A 19608-nucleotide genomic window follows, 5' to 3' on the forward strand; every position below is an offset into this window, starting at 1 on the left:
TATCTAAAGAAAAAATATCATCAAAATATTTCCTGCTTCAACAAAATCCATAACACAAAGTTTCTGCAAGTTGAAAGATGTCAGTCAAGGGCATTAAAGCACTAATGTGATTAATTGATGTCATTAAGCAAGTTCTAGTAGTTCACATAACAGTGAAATCTGTACATGTTGCCCTGCTCAGGGTCAACCAACCTCACACAAACCTGGGGTTGTTGATAGTTGATTCTTAAATCCTCAAGTTTATAACAGAAAATGTAATTAGTTTCTATCATTTATTGGACATTCCTGAGAATATCTGACCATATCTGGGATGGTTTTTTAACTCTGGAGTTTATTTCAAAAGCTTGTTTCCCTAAGCATCAAACCTCAAATTTTCCAAAAACTGAAACCACAAAGGAAATGTAATCAAAAGCATAGCAGCTTCAGCTCTTCTGAAAACCTTTATAATTTTCTTGATATCAGGTTTTTCTGCTGCTAAATTACTTCCCCCTGGATGGAACAGGAAGACAGCTTAAACCAAGCAGATGGTTGGTTTGAGAGTTAATCTACAAACAAAAATCAGTATCATGATGGACTACATGGTTGCTGCTTACCTCCAAGTGTAGAAGAATCTAATTTGGAGACTTGTTTTGATTCCTTTTGTCAATTGGTTTGTCAGGAACAGTTCAGGAAGGAAAAAGCAACTGGAATAGAAAGAATGAGTAAATTCACTAGTTGACCACAAAAATAGAAATTAAAATAAATCCAAAGAAAGACAGGCAGATTTCTTTAAAAAGCTAGGAAGATAAATATCCTGTAATTTACTCTTTTGGGCTCAGATTGGTAAGTCCTCACAATTGAGTTCTGGTCCAGCTTCCTTTCATTTTCAAGTACATTGGACCTGCTCTACCCTGTAAAGAGTGAGGCCATACTCTATGGACTGTTCTTGACATGTTTGGAGCCAGTAACCTTTTACCATGTGACATGAACTCAAAGATAACCCTCTCCATTAATATTGATAATTAGTTGTTCATAATAATAAAAATAATAATTTTTTAAAAATCAAAACCTTTCCAAATTTAAACTGTCTCCTCATTTTGGTGCAGAGCTCCTGCATCCAATGTTTTGAACATTCCTGTATGAACTCTTGCTAACACTTCCAACACTGAAGACATGCAGCTACTTCCCTTTTCCCAGTGCCTCCTGTAGACAACTATGTAGAGGAAGAATCTTGTGCCCCCCCAGCACTCTACAAGCCACTAGGAAGAAAATTAACTCTGTCCCAGTCAAAACCAGGACATGTTTATCTCCAATTCACTACTCAGAAAAACACACACATCCTGGGTTAGAGCAGCAGGACTGCAGCCACTTTGGTCCTGCAGTGCACAAGGTTTTCTGATTTGATATTATTCTGATTATCTTAATCTTTTTATTATGTAGCAAGAAAAATGAACCAGTGTGCCAGAGTATTATTAACGGGGAGAAAACCAACCAACCAAACAAACAACAAAACAAAATAAAAATCCCCAAGAAACTTTGGATAATACTTTAGGACTTATTGGTACTACGAATCACAACAAAAAAAAAGCTACTGCTGTTGTCACTGCCACTGTTTCTTCTTGTGCAACCTAGAAAATAATTCCCGGGTTGAACATCTCTGAAGTAGTCCTGTTCAGTTTCAGAGCCTAAATTTGCAGCTTCATTTTCTCTAACAAAGGATGAAAATTGCTTTCTCCTGCACATTTCTAGCCGTCATCAAGATGAAAGTTCCCTATACACCACACTTTTTATCATTATGTTTTCTCAGCACATTGAGCATCTCTGTTTCAGTTTGCCCAGTTGTTTATTGCTGAGCAAATCCCAGCACTGCACACACTGTAAATCTGAAATACAATAGGTCTTATAGCAAGCTTCCTCTATTCTCAGTGCTGCTCTAGAAGATGTATGAGCAAAAAGGTCACACATAAATGTTCACACACAGCAAATTTCAGGCCATAACTTAGATTCATTCCAACCACTAAATGTGTCTCACTGAACAACAACTCAAAGTGAAATTACCTGACAGGGAACATGTGTCCTCCCAAAACATGAGCTCTCACCACAGATTACATATTTCAGGTGTCAACCCCCTGAATAGTGAGTATTCCATGCATTTGTTAGAGCACACAGTTTCTGAGAATCCGTGGCTTTATAGCTCTTTAGAAAACAATAGTGTTGAATTCAAGTTGTGGCCAAGTTATCTGAGGAGTGGGCACAGGGCAATTTGTACTCAGCAGTGAGAGCTGCAATGCCTGAGAGCACTGACTGCTATAAGCTCTTGGCCTTCCTCTGATAATATGGAGAGGATGTGAAGATTGAAGTTTATGCAATGTTTAGAAGGAAGGTGGAAAAAAAGAGCAAAACATTATTATTTTCAGTTCAACCACACTAGATCCATGCCCTTCCTGAGGGCCCCTGAGATGCTGGTGTGTTCTGACACTCTGTAAGATTCAGGTCCACTTATTAACTGATGCAAGAACGTAAAATTAATTCAGTTTCAGGTAACATACTGCTCACTATATGATGCATTTGCCTACATATCCTCACTGTAGAGCTTTGAAACAGGTTTGCTCTGAATGGGGTGAAAAAGTGTTTGATTAATGTCAGTATTGAAAAAATTATTTCTGCCCTAGTCACCCACACCCAGAGCACACCTGCTGGCAGGATATACTATTTCTTACATTTCAATGGTTTGTAAATCAAATCTATACAGTTTCGATTTCAGAATTATTTCAGAACTATTTCACAAAACATTTCAAATAGGACACTTCTTCTAAGTGGAATTTTCCTCTATTTTTGTTCCACTGAAAGCCCCAAAACAGAGTGCAGAGCAGTGTGTATTTTCAGCGAACTTCTGGCAGAACTATTGCCAATCCTTCATTCTGTCTGCCATGGCCATGAATAAATTATCAGTCTTCATGATTATGCAAATCTATTACAGTTCATTAGCTTATTTTGAGAACACTATTAATAATAAAAAAATTCATAAAAAATAAATAGAAATAAAATCTATTCGACACCAGTTAAAAATTTGGAGTCCTGCGGGACATAGCTTCTGCTCCATATCTAAATTCCCATTGATGCTGAGACTATTTAATATTAATAATCCTGAGCAAGTATGGAAGAGAAATCAGGTAAGTTTGATTAGGTTTAAGGAAGTTTTAAAACTGTGGTGAATTAGATGCAGAAATTGATAGCTGACTGCTTTCAGTCAGTTAGTAATTCTTTCATGTTTAGTTTGCAATTTTGCAACCCCATCTTTCTTCATTAGACTTCTAGCAAGGGAATATTCTGTTATCAGAGCACAGTGTTTCTGTATGTCACAGGAGGTTAAAAACTGTAAACCAAAGTGAGACAAGGGTTATGCATTTAAATAACAAATTTTACATTTCGGTGGGTTTGGTTTGGGATTGCAAAGGTTGTCTCTAATAATCTTAATGGGACTTTTTTGATCAAGTGTTCCAAAGGTCACTGTATCAGTCAGCTAACACCACTGTCAGAAGTAATTGCAGGTAAGTTTTATTGTCAGCCAACTGTCAAGAAGGCCATAATGTCAAGTTAACTGGAATTTACACTGTAAACATAACGGCTGTGATTTAGTAATATATTCCAAGATTTCACAGTTTTCTGAGAATGTCTTGGAGCAGAACTTAGAGTTAGCATGAAAGTGTGCTGCTAGACTTGTACTCAGAAAAACATCTAATCAATCTTTTTTCATCCTTATGTATTTGGAGAAGAATGTAGGTGGATGTAGATGTCTAATGTGAAACAACACTGCCCATATAAAATGTCACATTAGCTTTCCAAAGATATTTTTCTATCTCTGTTTCACTACTATTCGTTTCTAAACCAAAGTATTCAACTTTTGATACTAGTTCAGATATTTAACCTTATGATACATGCCAGGATAGCCCCAATAATTAACCCCAACAGAGGTTGGGATGTTATCTCTTAGGTGCTTCACACAGAGTATGAAAGAGCTTCTGAGTGAAAACCATAAATCCCTTTCCTTGACTTGCAGTGCTCCTCGCACAAGACAGAATCAAGTGCCTTGGGAGGATATGTCAGTGTTAAACACACAAAAAGGTCTGTTTGGTTTGACTCACCCTTCATGATGTCACTGCTTTCAGCCTACACACTTCAAGCAAAGCTACATCAGGCGCCTCTTTTATAGATGCATGAATTTCATTTCTGATGGCTAAGCAATAAGAATGGTTCAGAGTGATGCAGGGACAGGTTTCGACTTATAAACCTACATACAACTGTTACTCCATCTGGGAGTTTCACAAATGAACAGGAAAACAGGGCAGAAATATAAACATATTCTATTTGAAAAGGCAACACCATGGCATAGTTTTGGGTTCTTTTAAATGCAGAAAACAATTTACCATAATACTCTTACACCTTTTATGTGATTTATACTCAGCTTTCTATCAGCCATGCAGCACATTTCAGAAACTCACATCAAGTCACAAGGCTCCTTAAAAAGTTCATTCTAGCTAAACTTAATTTATATCCTGCAGAAAAACTAAAGTGAGCTACTTTCTGTTATGCTAATGTCAAACAGCCTCTCAAATATAAAATATTAACAATTTCAAAACAACCAAGCAACTCACACCAACTACAGGTTGGTGTGACAGCTGCCACAATGAATAAATGAGTTGGCTTTCTGCTAAATGCCTAAGGGATTTTCATGTACATTTTATACATTGTGGGTTTGGGTTTTGCTGCACAATTCCGTGCTCGGCTAGATATGAGCAGAGGTTTAGTCAGTGGTGTTTCAAAATCTCTGCAAAGAAATCCATTGCTTATCACCTGCAGAGGTTCCTTTCTTTCTTACTGCTGGTCAGAGGTGGCCCTTTGTTCTGAGAGGCCTGTGACAGGTGACAGCACTGCAGAGGGCTCCCCTCACACTCAGAGTCACATTGACTTTAGTATTTAATACTTCGGTGGTTCTGTATTGCACTCAGAAAGCAAGAAAATGCATTTTAATGTCAACCACTCATCCGGAGGCCTCTTTTTATTTTTGCTATTTTCTCTAGAAAAACTTTTTGTTGAAGCCTGAAAACTTTCTGTTTTCTTCCCAACACAATTTCCGTGGCATTTTATTTGACCCTAGCACTCTCACTGTTCCATGCTTGATTTTAAAGGACAAAGTGTGACTTGAGCAACTCAGGTCTCAACTGGAGACCATAGTAGAATTGTAAGATATCTCATCTTCCTTTCCACTTGCAAACTGCCTGTCATAGACTGAATCAGCAAGACTTGACAGCTCTCATCGTAGTTTCTTTTCTACTACAGGATTCTGTTCCAAAAATTCTTCATCACGTTGAATGAGATACACAGCTTGCCTAAGCTAACAACCAGGCAGTCTAGTGTTCAGGCAGACAACTCATTTTTAACTCCATCTGGCAATGCAGTTTCTAAATAGTGCAATCATGTAACCACACTGTGAGACCAGTGCTGCCTTCAGGTGCAAATACACTGGTCCTGCCTAATGTCATTGAGTCACAGGCATTTCAGGTTCTTTTTACCCAAGCAGTTCCAAATGAACACACCAGACTTGCAGCCTCATTTTTTCCAACATTATTTGGCATCTTATAAAACCTCCAAGACCACTTAAAGATGCCTTCAAGCTTCTCAACTTTATTTTCTTGCTTTTGGTCAATAATACCACTGAAAGGATGCCAAGACAAACAGTATTAACTGAAAATTATCTGCTTTTTTTCTGGCCTTATTATATCTTTTCCTATTTGTTATTTAGTCAATCACTTATCTACATAGATCTTTATGAATACAAAAACACAGCTACAAGTTTCTGTCCTACCTGTTCATCTAGCTCCTTCTTGTGGCTTTTCTTTCTACTGTCAAGAGCTGCTATCACCTCACCCAAACATGCACCAATATCCCTTTAAAATGAGTATTTAAAATGTCCCACTTGGCTTAGGATGTCCAGTTATCTTCTGCACCATCGTGCCTCACTACAAAAGAGATCATCTTTACGTGATGGCCAAGCTTCTATCTCACCAACATAGCACAGACTGAGGCAAATGGAGTGATAACTGTGTCTCCTGGAACACCCATTCCCTGAGGATACAGGGAAACCCAGCCTCAGAGGAGCTGGGTTGCTTGGGAACAGTGCATGTGAAGCCAATTTACCCATCACAAAAGAGATTGCAGCAAACCTGACAGGAAAGTCATGAAAATCTCATACTACGGGGACAAGACAGTGCAAATATCAAGATGGGTAACTGTTGTACTTGTAAGACAAATAGAAAAAATTATTTTTCTGTGATAAACTGTGGAAAAAGGAAGAAATCACTAAGAAGGCTGAGAGCACACTGTAAATGAGCATCTACCATTTTACCAAGTAAAACATCCTAATTAGATTTCTCACAGGGGAACAGCAGTAAACCTTTTATGTTGGAGCACCTGGCTTAATTTATTGTTGACATTTTAAACCCTAATGCATTTTTACATATAAGCACAGATGGTGCTCAGTACTATTTCATAAACTTTCTCCCCCTGGCCCTGACTAAGAACCAGCTATGCTCCATTCAACTCACAGATCCAGAATAAAGTTCAGGAGGTTTGCATGTGCCCTGGCATGTCAGGGAAGAGAAATACACCCGGAAAATAATGGGATTAATGAGCCAAATAAACTTTTGTGATCTCACAAGCCCAGTGTTCAACATCAGAAGCACTTTTAAATCTGCTGGTGAGTATAAGCTGGGTGATGGTTTGCTGCAGTTCTGCCATGAGTGAGGGTCAGGATGTAGGAGCTGTTAAGGAATACAGTGGATAGTGTAAGGTTAATGTCTCACTCGGGCTGAAATGTGCACAACTATCAGACAACACAAGAGTTTTCAGCAAGAGTAGAAAGTGCAGATTTTTTCTTCTTTCCTTAAACCCAGTACTCTATCCAGTGAATTCACATGCATTTCATAAGCAGGAGATTTTTAAGACAGGTAGGCACATTTAAACTTTTAACTGAAACTCCCTATATACTCATAACCTGCTGAGCTCACTAAACTAAGCAACGTTTGAGGTTGCAAGACAAACTTTTCTTCCAAGCATATGGACAGGTTGAAGTTTGCTAGTTCAAAACTGCCTTTTTTTCCTAACATTTCCCAAATTCCACCCTCTGAAAAGTAACTTGTGGGATAAACTACAGGGAGTCAGAGCACCAGCAAAGGCAGGCCAGCCTTCTTTCACAGATGTTAATGCAAGTAGGAGGATTTTTACAAGTTACTTTACAACAGTTTTGTTTGTGTCGTTATTTCTAGATAACTTGCTGGGTAAATGGCCAGGATGTACCCAGAAGAGTCCGCAAAAATGCAAAGTGAGCTGCTTTGAGAGATCTATATTGTTTGAATCTGAGCTGCCTCGTGTGGAAAGAAATGCAACAGAGACAGGAGTTCACAGTCCAGCCTTTCACAGCATCAGCAGCCTAAAGCAGTTGGTGAAGACATTATTGATTAGCTTCATAGCATATAATTCAGAGAGAGTTTTCCTGAAATCATTGCTGGTGCTTCACCTCCACCTCACGTGCCTGTCACTCGCTGAGCTCTCCATGCCTCACCCAGGCACACCCAGAAAGCTAGAACAGCTGATGGCACCTCCCTCTCCACAGCACTGCTACACTGCTCCCGACCTTTACAGTTTTTATTTTCAGTGTTTTCTATGGCTATCTGTGACCTGTGTCCCTTTCCTTGAGGGATACATCGCCGCTGAATTCCAAGTTGCTTTCACTGGGTCGCTAGATTGTTTCACTTTGGAGTCACACACACACACACACACACACACACGGAGCCTTTGGATACAACTCAGTTCCTTCAGCCTTCATTACCCAGAGACCCTCAGAGCCAACCCCAGCAGCTCGACTGCACCGCAGTGAGCACAACTCCTGCTCTGGAACCACTAGAGTGCACCACAGCTCGTTCCCAGCAGTTCTCTTCCCCAAGTGTTTCAGAAGTGAGCTCTTCACTGGATGAGACTTTTGGCACAGGCAGTTTACAGTAACCCTCTCTCTGTGTAGGACATTGTCGTTTTCCGTGTGCCTCCATCAGGCTCAGAAGAGCTTTTTGAGACTCAGTCTCCACTAACCAAGACCCTGAGGAACCAGACCTCATTTAAAGCTAGCGCTGCTCTGCTTTAAGCAGCAGCTGGACTTGATGACCTCCAGAGATTCTTTCAAGCCTATATTATTCTACGCAAATCCTCTTTAGATAGGAGGGGCCAAGAATCCTCTTTAAATGAGACAAGAGCTAAAAGTGTGCTGCAGAGAGAGGAATGTCTGCCTGGCAGTACACACTGTGGGCACAGATTCCACTTCCATCCGGGACAAGGAGACAGACAGGACTGTGCTGTGCTGCTAGCAGGAACTGCCTGCCCTCCAACAGCTCAGCCAGCCCAGCTCCGAGGGCTTTCAGGGACCACCAAAGACAACACAGTTAAAGCATATGGATTTCCTGTGTTATTTTTCTTTCCAATTTACTGGCCAGCTGAGAAATTCAAAACTTTTTAAACACAAGCACTACTAGAAAGACTAACTAGCTTAACTATTTGACAGCTTTCTTTGAAAAATAAATATCGTCATGAACACAGACAGCCTTTCCAGACTGGATAGGAAAAAGTGGTAGCTGTGATTGCCCATGGTGCAACAAACCCTTGTTTAAAACCTTTGATCAATTCCTTTCCTTAATGGCAGTACAGAGACTCATCAGGTTAGCTTTCCTGGCAAGAGAATCTGACTTTTTATAAGGATGAGGCTGAAGACATTCAGAGTTCACTACTGCTCTCATTTCTCCTCTGGCAATTAACAGCTTGTGGTGATACACTATTCAGCTTGGTACCAGCATTTTCAGAGTTTAACGTTATCTAGCAACAAGAATGAGGTCAGGAAACTAGTTCAGGGATGTTACTTTCTAGTCTCTTTTCTTGATACCTAAACTTACTGATGCCAATTAGCAAAGTACTAATGAAACTCTACCTACATTGAATGGCTGTGGCAATTCAATTGCAAAACAAGCCACTTCCAATCCTAACTCTCTAAGAAAATGTGAACTGAATCATGGATATGCATTCTAGTTAATGAGGAGTATTTAATGTAGATCTTCTTGCAGAGTGCTCAGGTGGGTCACAAATAGGTAATTGCACTGACACTTGATTGCAGCCAATCTTTAGAGTATTGATGCACTGGTTTATAGCCCAGGTACTGCACACACAGCTCATGGCAGCAAGTGCTCCACTCCTCATTTCACACCATAGCTCTGCTGATTGACTATGGCTTTGGGTGACTGCAGTCTCTTCATTTGGTACTACTGAACTCCAAAATCAAACTGCAGGGGAGATTTTCAGCAGGATTAGTGCCTGCTTTCATAGGGTCTTAGTACCCTTGTGGCTGAAAGCTACCTCTGGCAGTCATCCAGCCTAACCCTCGAATCGAAGCAAAGCCAAGTGCAAAGCTCTGTCTGGTTGCCCATGACCTTACCCAGCCAAATTCCCAACACCTGCAGCAGTTCCACCTGGGCAGCCTGGTTTCAGTATTTAACTCCTCACATTTCCCCTCTTCTTACTTAAGTAGGTAAAATCCATACAAGTTGCTCTGGATTTGAAGGGGGGGGTTGTCTCTGTGTTTCTTTTTCTTTTTTTATTTTTTTCTAGTGTTTCTCCAGTATTTACATCTTTCACATCAAATGAAATGAAGGTCCAAATCACAAGCCAGTATGACTTAAGCTCACAAAACTAATCTTCTGACAGCATTTTTCCAGTCAAGCAATGGGAAAACCTACCATGCCCCTGCAGGCTGGCTCTCCAAATATTCTTTGCAAACACCCCAAAAAGTTCCATATGATGAGTCCAATGAGCAGGACCAATATATTCCTCCCTGTACAATTTCTTAACAATTCCAGCTCAGATAATATAAATGAACTTTTTAAAAGTGCTATAATCTATTCATGTGAAATTGTATTTTCTCAAAATATGTCACACCAGGGAACTACCTTCCATTTTTATATTCTTCACAGAGAAAGGAAAATCTTCATTCCCATTTGGAAAAGCTTTTGTCAAAACGAATAAACTTAAAAGTTGCTTTGCTGCTTTTCAGGATTATAGTTTAGAAAGATTAATCACTTACTAGAGGAGAGATTTTTCTAAACCCTATATTTGATTATAAAGTGGAAAAGATAATTTGCTAAATAAGCAACATCTGAGCCTCTTTAAACACTGTGACTGAGCAGGAATTGTGATCACACTCCTGAAAGTTTGGTTCTGTTCCATCATCTGTCACAGACTATGACTTTAGGAAGTCATAATCTGTTTCCATATTTTTATTTTAATAAATAAAAAAATTGAATAATACTTCCCAAAACATATACTTGTTTTGAACATATGCAAGATAACATTTGCATGACACTCAGCCTGTAGAAATCTGGTTTATATGAATAACAAAACTTTACAGAAAAAGACATTAAGGAGAAACAACCAGGAAAATTCAAGTAATGAAAAGACATTTACATATTTAATCATAATATGTATTTTGCGTGGCCCCAATTCTCTGTGCTTGCTTTTCATCAAGACAGAGCTTTGTTCACACATTATTGAAATGCACTTCTCTGCCTGGTGCACACAGGGATGACCCTGGTAACACTGAAGAGCTGAACTCCCCTTTCAACTTGATCTTAATTTAAGTAGAACTTTTAAAAATCTATCACATTAGATGGAGAACTAAGAGTGCTGTCCCTTTGCTGAAGTCACAAAACAGGGAGTTCCCCTCCCACTTTGTTTTACTGATGTGTCAGTTTATGAATTGCTGTAAAAAACAAAAAGCAATCACCATGAAACTCAAAAAGGTTTGGCAGGCACTAACAGCGAGAGGTTACAGAAGAGGTGCTGTGCAGTGTTTCAAAGAAATTCATTAGGTAAATGCAAGAATCTTGGTGCCATTTTTAGACATCCAAGCAAAGCTTTGAATTGAAGGACTCCCCTTAGAGAGCAGTGAAGATTTAAAATAGGAATCTGTAAAAGAATAGATGAAATTGCACCAAGATTAGAAAAGTACGAGCACCACAGATCTAGGGCTGTCATCAGTAATCTTTATTCTTCAGAATTCAAATAGTCAATTTATAAAGTTATAATAACACAATAATTTCCAAAATGGGCTGTAACAGAAGTTTGTAGCAAGAACACAGACTCACACTAGACAGAAAAATGTGTTAATTTTTGTTGAGCATCGGACTCAAGTGGCTACATGATTGATAGAATGTTTAAAGGATGACACTTGTCCATTCAGCCTGAAGCCTGGAAGTACCTTTTAAATTAAATATTTCCCCCTCTCTCTGATGTATAATCAAATTTTATTTTATAAAGAACTAACTAAAATCCCAAACTTATGAATCTTTGACATCTTCAAATATTTGCCGAAAATCACTGTCATCCCATTTCAGCACAGATTTGTTCAGATGCAGAACTCTGCTCAAATAATAGTTTTTATACATGCTGGAGGCATATGATGAATATATTTTGACTTGTACCTTCTAAGACATAAGAATATCATCTTGAGCTATTGACAATAAAGATACAAAGACCTTTCTTTCATTACCCTCAGTATTCTCTACAGGAGAGATTTCCAGTGAAGGCCCTTTGCAAAAGAAATACAAATTTATCTTTGCCCTTGAAAGACCAAAGACCTGGTTTTCCACATGCGTGCTGATGGCAAAAATAAAACAGGTAGGAAAGTTCTGCTCTAATGATCAAGATTATTCTTTCCTTTCAAATTCTCTAGGCTTTCAATTAAAAAGAAATTCTGTAGCCTAGTGATATAATGGCAAGAAACTGTGGCATATTTATCTCTCTAAATGAAATTTCAAAAATTAGAAACCACAAAGTATGCTGAAAGGTCAGAACAAGCAACTGGCATCTTCTTTGCCTTAATATTCACTGCGGTTATTCCTCATCCAGTTGCAGTAAGAGAGCTATTAGTAATTAAAAAATAACCATCAACTCCCTTTTTAATTGATCTGTGTAGGTTTCTGGTTGCATGGCTTAGGTCAGCAATGGCCAGGGCTTTCCCAATGGCACAAGCTTATTTTCAATTAGCTTCCCTTGTGCTCCCCTGGGTGATGGTCACAGTGTAAGAAAATAGACACCAGGACATGTAAGACTCTGCCTGGAAGTCTCTGTGTTGTTAAAGAATTTCTAATTTTATCTTTTATCCATTTGGTTCTGTTTAACCTCAATATACAATATATCTCAACCTAAATTTTCCTGCATCTAATGAGTTTATGCCAACAGGTTGTGTGGGCCTCAAAGCTCTTGAGCAATACTTTATAAAAGACCATGCTGTAGCCTGCTCAGCAGCCAAAACCATCTTTGGTATCCAATATATGACTGCAGGGAGAACTTCTCAAAATCCCCGTAACTTGTGAGCAAATGAGCAATTAATTAGTGATGTTATCCAACATTTCAACAAAAAAGCCACTATGTCCAGCTGTTCAGTAACTCACATAAGGACATTCCAGACAATGATGCTAAGTTACAGCACTGTCTACTTACCTTGTCATTTTCATGACAAGTGTGATGAGGCAGCAGAAAACACAGACGAAAGAAGATAACACAACTTTGGTATGAATGGAACTGAACACTTATAGAGAAAGACAATGCTGGAAACAACCTTGTTTCAATGAACAAAGAATAACTCAGTACTCAAGCTTTGCTAAATGGATGAAGATCAATAGAAATTTTGAATTTCTGAAGAGCATATGAGGTGTTAAAAAGTTACAGAAAAGTTAAAATTATATTTTAATATAAATTGCTTACAGATGCTGTAAAAAATAGAAATGTATGGACTTTTGTAGTCTCTTTTTCCTTCTGATCTGATAAAATCCTTTAAAATACAGTTTTCAGAATGCAGTCCACTGATTTGACTGTCTCATGCAATATACTGGCTTAAACTTGTTAGGGACTGGATGCTTACATGAATCCAAATTAATATCTTTACAGTCATTGCTATGCATCTCAGTGTAGTTCTAAAATGCTAATGAACAAAAGAATTCCTACATTTCCCACTAGTGAATTCTGCCAGTTTCCTGTTTTTCATTTGATTGGCTTCAGAAACCACGAGGTGAAAACATTATTTCAAATTAAGAACACATTATCAGTTCCAGAGTTGCAGTTAATCCAGAGCAAGACAGGGTACTAACTTGCCTAGATAATGAAATCAATTCTCAGGGTCATTCTGCTGAGTGAATGAGAAAGACAATCCTTTAAAAGCCCTTGGAAGTGCACTTAGAGGTAGATGAGGCATGAAACCCTTTTTGACAGCATGCCTCATTCAGCATATAAAACATTAGCAGAGGATCAAACTTCTTTACTGATCATTCTGGGATGTAGTTTAGTCTAACAAGGGGGTGATTACTCTGACAGCAAAGTTAAACACACATCACCATACCTTCCCAAGGCACTGGAAAAGCAGGTGTAGATGTTCATATTGCTGACAATTTCCAGAGTTGTTTTCTGGAGAACTGCATGGAGCCCAGAAGAATTCATCCTTCATGGCCACACTGATGAGTACAGAGAAATATTGCCATTTTTCTCCTGCTTCTGCACTTTATCCTACACAAAGGAGGCAAGGGGAGAGAGTGGTAGAAGAGCATGAAGTGCCAAAGACAATCTCCAGGCTGACCAATTGCAGAGAGAGGAGCAGCAGAGAGAGCACATCACCACCACAAGCTGTATCCCATCTTTTCCCTACATTATCCTCCTTTGGTTTTAAATAACAGTCTTCAAGGAACAGAAGCAAAATAATTCCTAGTGGAAAAACCCATTTACTCACCTGCATTTCACCTCTCAGCTGTACAGATTAACAGTCATGTACCCCAAGGCTTCAATTTTTTTTTTTTTCTTCAATCTCCTGACATTAGGGAATAAGGAAACAAGAAAAGCATTGAAGAATAGAATTCCACATAGGCTATTGTACCCTGATGAGAAGCATATTTCTAAACCCTAACTGAATTTCTAGAAGAATATTATAGAGGAGTGTTGTTTCCAGCTACTGTAAGGTGTATGTTATGATAAATGGATATTTTCTGCCCATTCATCAGAAGACTTCTTTCCCCCAATTAAGGGAAGGAAATTTTAGTAATGTTGCTTCCTATTGCAAGAAACTACATTTCTTTTTCTCTCATTAACTCTCACTGTGATACAAATATTAAAGATTCATTTCTTTTACTCTTCTTCTGCAAAACAGCACATTTATAAAGATATCATAAGTAAAATATAGTGATGGAATAACTGATTTCACTGTAATTTCACTTTTGAAGGAGGAAAGCATTATCTGCCCAATTTCAGTTCTGAATCTGGAGAATGCTAGCTAGACCCTAGTTTTGAGTAACAACTTCTTATTAAAAGAAATTAAAAGTTGTGGGGTGTAGAGCTTTCCGCTCAGAGCATAATTCATTCTCTAGCTGAGGTGAGATCAAATAAAATTTAATCCTAATTATCCCATAAATACATATAATTATGTTTCTGTTTGCATCTTTACCACACTTTTACAAGGCAGTAATTCTAGTGGTCTCTGTAGATATAAATTATGTTAAATTTAAGCAGTCTTTCACAGTGTAAGCTGTGCAATTTTGACAGGCTAGGGCTTAGTTTAAAATGCAAAAGCCATCCAAAAGAAAAAGGTGGATAGGTATGTGGCTGATGGGCCATCAGCATGAAGCCAGGTCAGTCTTCTCACTACTTGTCTTGCACCCTGTCAAGGCACACACACAAAAGCAGCAGTTAATTCATTACAAATGTATCAAGAGAAGGAATTCCTGGCTAAAAGGACTCAAATGTATGATCTAATGGAGAAATGTCCATCTGCATCCTAAACTCTGTAATAACCTCAGTACATGACACCTAAGGATTTCCTTGATAAAGGAGCATAGACAAGGAATGCTGGTTATAGATAACAACTCGAGAAGTTGGGAAAGAGGAGCATCACATCCCTTTCCCAGAAAATATACATATAGCAGAGATCCCATATTTCCCATATTTATTTTGCCTGCTCTTTTTTTTTTTTTAAGAGGATGAGAGAGTGAGATTTCCTTAGCTATCAAGGTGATGTATGAGATAATCTGATCCACCTTTAAGTTACTGCTGTTCAGACATAAGGCACTCTTAAGAATGCTTCATTTTCTTAGTCTTCTCCCTACATCTATTTTCCATGCCATCTGTAACATTCAGTAAACACAGCAGCTGTCTGCAATCCATCTAATCTGAAACACAGACATTTCACTCTGAAACATTCAGTGCATGTGTTTTGAAAAACAAGTCATGTAATATTCTACATTATTTAAAAGCTTTCATCATTCTTTGAAGGCTACTGTAAACAGTAGCTGCAGGGGAGTTCATTTAAATATATTCACTTTGAACTGCAAATTGTGTACGGTAGAAAACAGAATGACACATACAATTTTACCTTTTTTCCTGCTAACTGTTGTTTACAAATGTTATAAAATCTGTTTTAAAATTTAAGGCTATGTCAAGTTTCAGGCAGTTAATTATCAGTGTTGGAATGAGTCTTACAGGCTCTTAACACTTAATGGGCCTTGGGGGGGAATTAAATGGCATATGGATTAGGCAAACAGCATTGCTCCTCACCAAAATACACGAATTCACAAGAAATTAGCCACTGAGGTCAAGAGCTGTACCCACTGATAAGCACAGACAGGTGGAAAATATGGAATACCACTGGCAGTCAAGCACTCCTGATTTCTTTGAAAAGCACTGGCATTAGCTACAGAAAATACAGCAAGAGTTGAACCAGCCATGTCAGTGAGCCCTGTTCTGTGCTCATGAACTCATCACAGCCATTGCATCCCTTGCCCTGTGTGAGCATCTGGGGAGAGCTGATGTAGCATGGGTTGAATACAAGAGGACATTCGTCATGCAGCACTGATGCTGTAGCACTTGGGAATAATAAATTGTACAGCACCCTGGAACCAATGCTCTGAGCACCATCCACAGGACCACACAGGAAACATCTACACAAGAAAATAATATTTTCTACTAATAACAAAGTTCAGAGGTGAAAGTGATGATGTTTTATAGATCTTGCCAACTTCCAGGACCCAGATCTTGTTGTTAATGTCATTAACACAGCAATAAAGCTGGGTTGCTGCATTGCAAGAGCATTCCAAAAATGATTAAGATTAGTTCTCTTTGCTACAGGCAAAAACACTTTTTGATGTTTAATATGTTAATGTCATTAACTGCCACATAGTAATTGCACATTAAGTTAAATGCTACTCCACAGTTTTTCAATTAAACAACACACTTTGATATACTTATTAGCAATAGAGCATGCTCAAAATGAAGAGCTACCACACTACTGCCAAATGAACGGTTTCCTGTAGTAAAAGGATTAGTGGAGGAGGGAAAAGTGTAAGATTTATGCACAAGCAAGCCCTGCCAGAGCCAGGTCACCACTGGTGCCACCACAGCCCTTAGAGCAGCTGGTGCAGCTCAGGTACCTTCACCTCCAGAGTCACACCGTGCTTGGTGCTAACTTGGGTAACCCTGGCTTGAGCCTGTTCTACCTCGAGAAAAGCCTGGCTTGCACAGTGGGCTGGGAGCCTTGTGAATGCACCCTCTTGTTGTCACCCCAAGGGGGACAATGGGCAAACAGCAGTGCAGGGTGAGGTGCCTGGGCAAGGCTTGATGGGCTCATGCAGACCAGACTGCCAGGCACTTTCCTTGAAGCATTTGCTGTGTGACACAACACTGCCTTTCCTCATCACCTGTCTGCTGCTTGCAGAACCAGGATTGTTCAATAAAACAGTGGTACAAAGCCATAGGGCATCACAGCTAACCCTTGTTCAAACCCAAACATCTCTCTCTCTTTATGAAAGGCCCAAGTTTCATTAAGGACTCTGGCCTTACTGTGATAACACCGAGGAAAAGGACAGGTGAGATAAGCAGCTACAGCTGCTCCATGGCCTGGGGGCAGCAATGTCACCAGAGGCCAAGCAGACTCCTCAACCCGAGCAGTCACAAATTGGTGCTGTAAACATATTTAACTTCTTAGTTTTGAGACAAGAAATCAAAGGTAAAAATCTAAGTTCTAGCAAACAGAATTGGAAAGTAAAATGTTCTGCCTTGAACTTGTAGCCTAGAGTTCTTTGAGACACTCAAAGCTTCTTAAAGAACAACTAGAAAATCAACAAACTTGCTATTTCTTACCTCCTCCTTTACCAGATGGATGCTTTTAATCTGAAAAAAGAACTTTTTTCACTTAAGATGCCTCAAAATCTTGTTTGCAAATAGAAAATTAGATAGCCTTTGTTTACATCAGAAGAATATGATATTAGAGTAGATAGCACTAGATATTATTGCCCAATACATCTACTATTTGTTTTGATTAGTTCTCTCTCTGACATTGTAGTGCTGCTCTCAGCAGACCAAATTCCAAAAACGGAAGAGTTACAGAAAAAAATCTAGCAAAAGAAGCCCAAAGCTTTCCTCATCTAAAAAGGTGTCAAAAGAATTTGGTGCTGTGCTACCCCTTAGACACAAATCCTGAGTGCTAATTTCATTGGATTCCTTTGAAAAGCTCAGCTGAACCGTTCATGAGAGGGCACAGGAGCAGATTTTTTCAGTTGCTTGTTAGATGTACACACTCCATTATGTATTGTGAATGTGTGTGTGCAGGGAAACAGCACTGAACATGAAAACACTCAGGCAGAATTGCATCAATACTGATTTTAACCAATATTTTGGCAACAACAACTTCACTAGTGTCCTTGGATGACAACGCTGCACAGATAATTGGTTTGTATGCATCAATAATTACATTATTGTGCCAGTTTTTTAGGATCTTTTTCTGCCAAATGTAAAGTGTTTCAACAACACTGTTCAGACACATTAGAAACTATTAATGCAATGAGTGACTTTCACTCTAGATTCCAAGCATGGATTATCATGTTAATTTTTTTTCAGACCTCTGACTTTAATTTATGCACAGGCCATCAGTATTAACCCTAAATGGAGGATTTAAGGGTTTAATTGTTATTTACTTAGCTGCATTTGCACCGCAGTTGCCCTGAGCCAGAAGGGCAGGGTCTGGTCAAAGGTGTCTCACCTGGAGCTCCCCCTCTCCAGCCATGCTCTGTTGGCTGCTTCTGTGGCTGCACATCTCTTACATGCATATTAAACATTTACAAGCATTTGGTCCATTTATATCCCAGATAAAAATAATAAATGCTTCAAAACCCCTCCCAGGCCCCCCAGATGGTCACACAGGCCAGTTGGTGAGCAGGGCTGGGCATGGAACAGAAGCTTTGGCAGCCCAAGCTGCTTTAGCTCTGCTGCTAAGTGTTTGATGAAAGAAAATCACTCTGCTGTGTTTTCATACAGCTTTCATGCCTAGAGAGATGGTCCAAATTGGTCTCTGTCACGGTTTGTTTTGTCTTATTAAGACATATTTCAGAGGTTGAGAGATTTTTCTTAACTCCTAACTTTAAAAACAGAAACATCCAAAGCCTTTTTCCTAATCTGATTTCTCATAGAAATTGTGTATCAGAGCCATAACATTTATTATTAAAGAATCTGAGCATGCATCCCCTAAGTTCTCTCCACTGCATAGCCAAATTATAAATTGGAGTGTGTAAGCATACATACTATTAACTATTCGACACTGAAATCCAAAGTCATGGGGTTGACTGCAAAATAACTTAATTAAATGAATGCAAATATCATCTGAAGAGTCATGAACTCTACTGCCCCAGAAGTTCAACCAATTCTCCTACAACAGCAGACAAAGTATTAGAAAGAAGTCTGTGAGCAGTGATATAATACAGGCTGATTTCCAGTCTCACTTCACATATATTCTCTCATGTCAAATAAAGAACTTTCCATTGTTGCTTTCAGTGGAGGCACTTATAGTCTATATCCCATGTCACAAAATAAAATAAACTGCGAGAAAAAAAAATCAAAACAAACATTTCTCCTGAGATCTCTAGTCCCTTCCAAAACAGCTAAAATTGGCCAATTTATTCAAAGGTATGGGGTGAAAAAGGTAAGGAAGAAAAGCAGAGAAAGACCCTTGATAAACCAGGGCTAAGACACTTATTTCAAAATTTAAGTATTTCCAATCTATCTCACACTTCTGAGAATAAACCTGCTTGTCTATATAAATGTTATAAACTACACTGGACAACTTTTCAAAACAGAATCAGTGTGAGAGCTCTTTATGTGTGCCCTGGTTTCCTGGTGGCCTTTCCTGTTTCCATTTCTGACTATGGATGTTAAAAGCCATTTCTGTTGAATATGGGACCCCACCTATCTTAGCAGGTTTTGCTACAAGTGGTTTCCTCCCGCAGTTCTTGAGATATCCTTGGAATGTGAACGAAGCAATCTGAGTATCATGACATCTGTCTATGTTTGTTGGATCTTGAAAAATAATTCTGAGAAACATGACGTGTTGTATTGATATGAACATACACGATTTAGTCAGGAATACTTTAAATATCAGCATTATTAATTATGCCCCTTGCATGAAAATAAACAAAAATAATTTGTGGAAGATCTGAAAAAAAGGAAATA

At 38.8% G+C, this 19608-nt stretch overlaps 1 long non-coding RNA gene across 1 annotated transcript in view; it reads right to left on the reverse strand.

Moving 5' to 3' along the window:
• Positions 1-592: 592 nt before the first annotated feature.
• Positions 593-19608, reverse strand: part of LOC146430822 (uncharacterized) — a 79424-nt gene continuing 60408 nt past the window's right edge. The window contains exon 6 of the long non-coding RNA XR_014855131.1: positions 593-683. This is a non-coding gene — a long non-coding RNA (uncharacterized LOC146430822). The remainder of the gene's footprint in view (positions 684-19608) is intronic.

This window comes from Lichenostomus cassidix, chromosome 14, assembly GCF_008360975.1.
Source record: "Lichenostomus cassidix isolate B80296 chromosome 14, HeHo_3.0, whole genome shotgun sequence".
In the NCBI taxonomy this organism is placed as follows: Eukaryota; Metazoa; Chordata; class Aves; order Passeriformes; family Meliphagidae; genus Lichenostomus; species Lichenostomus cassidix.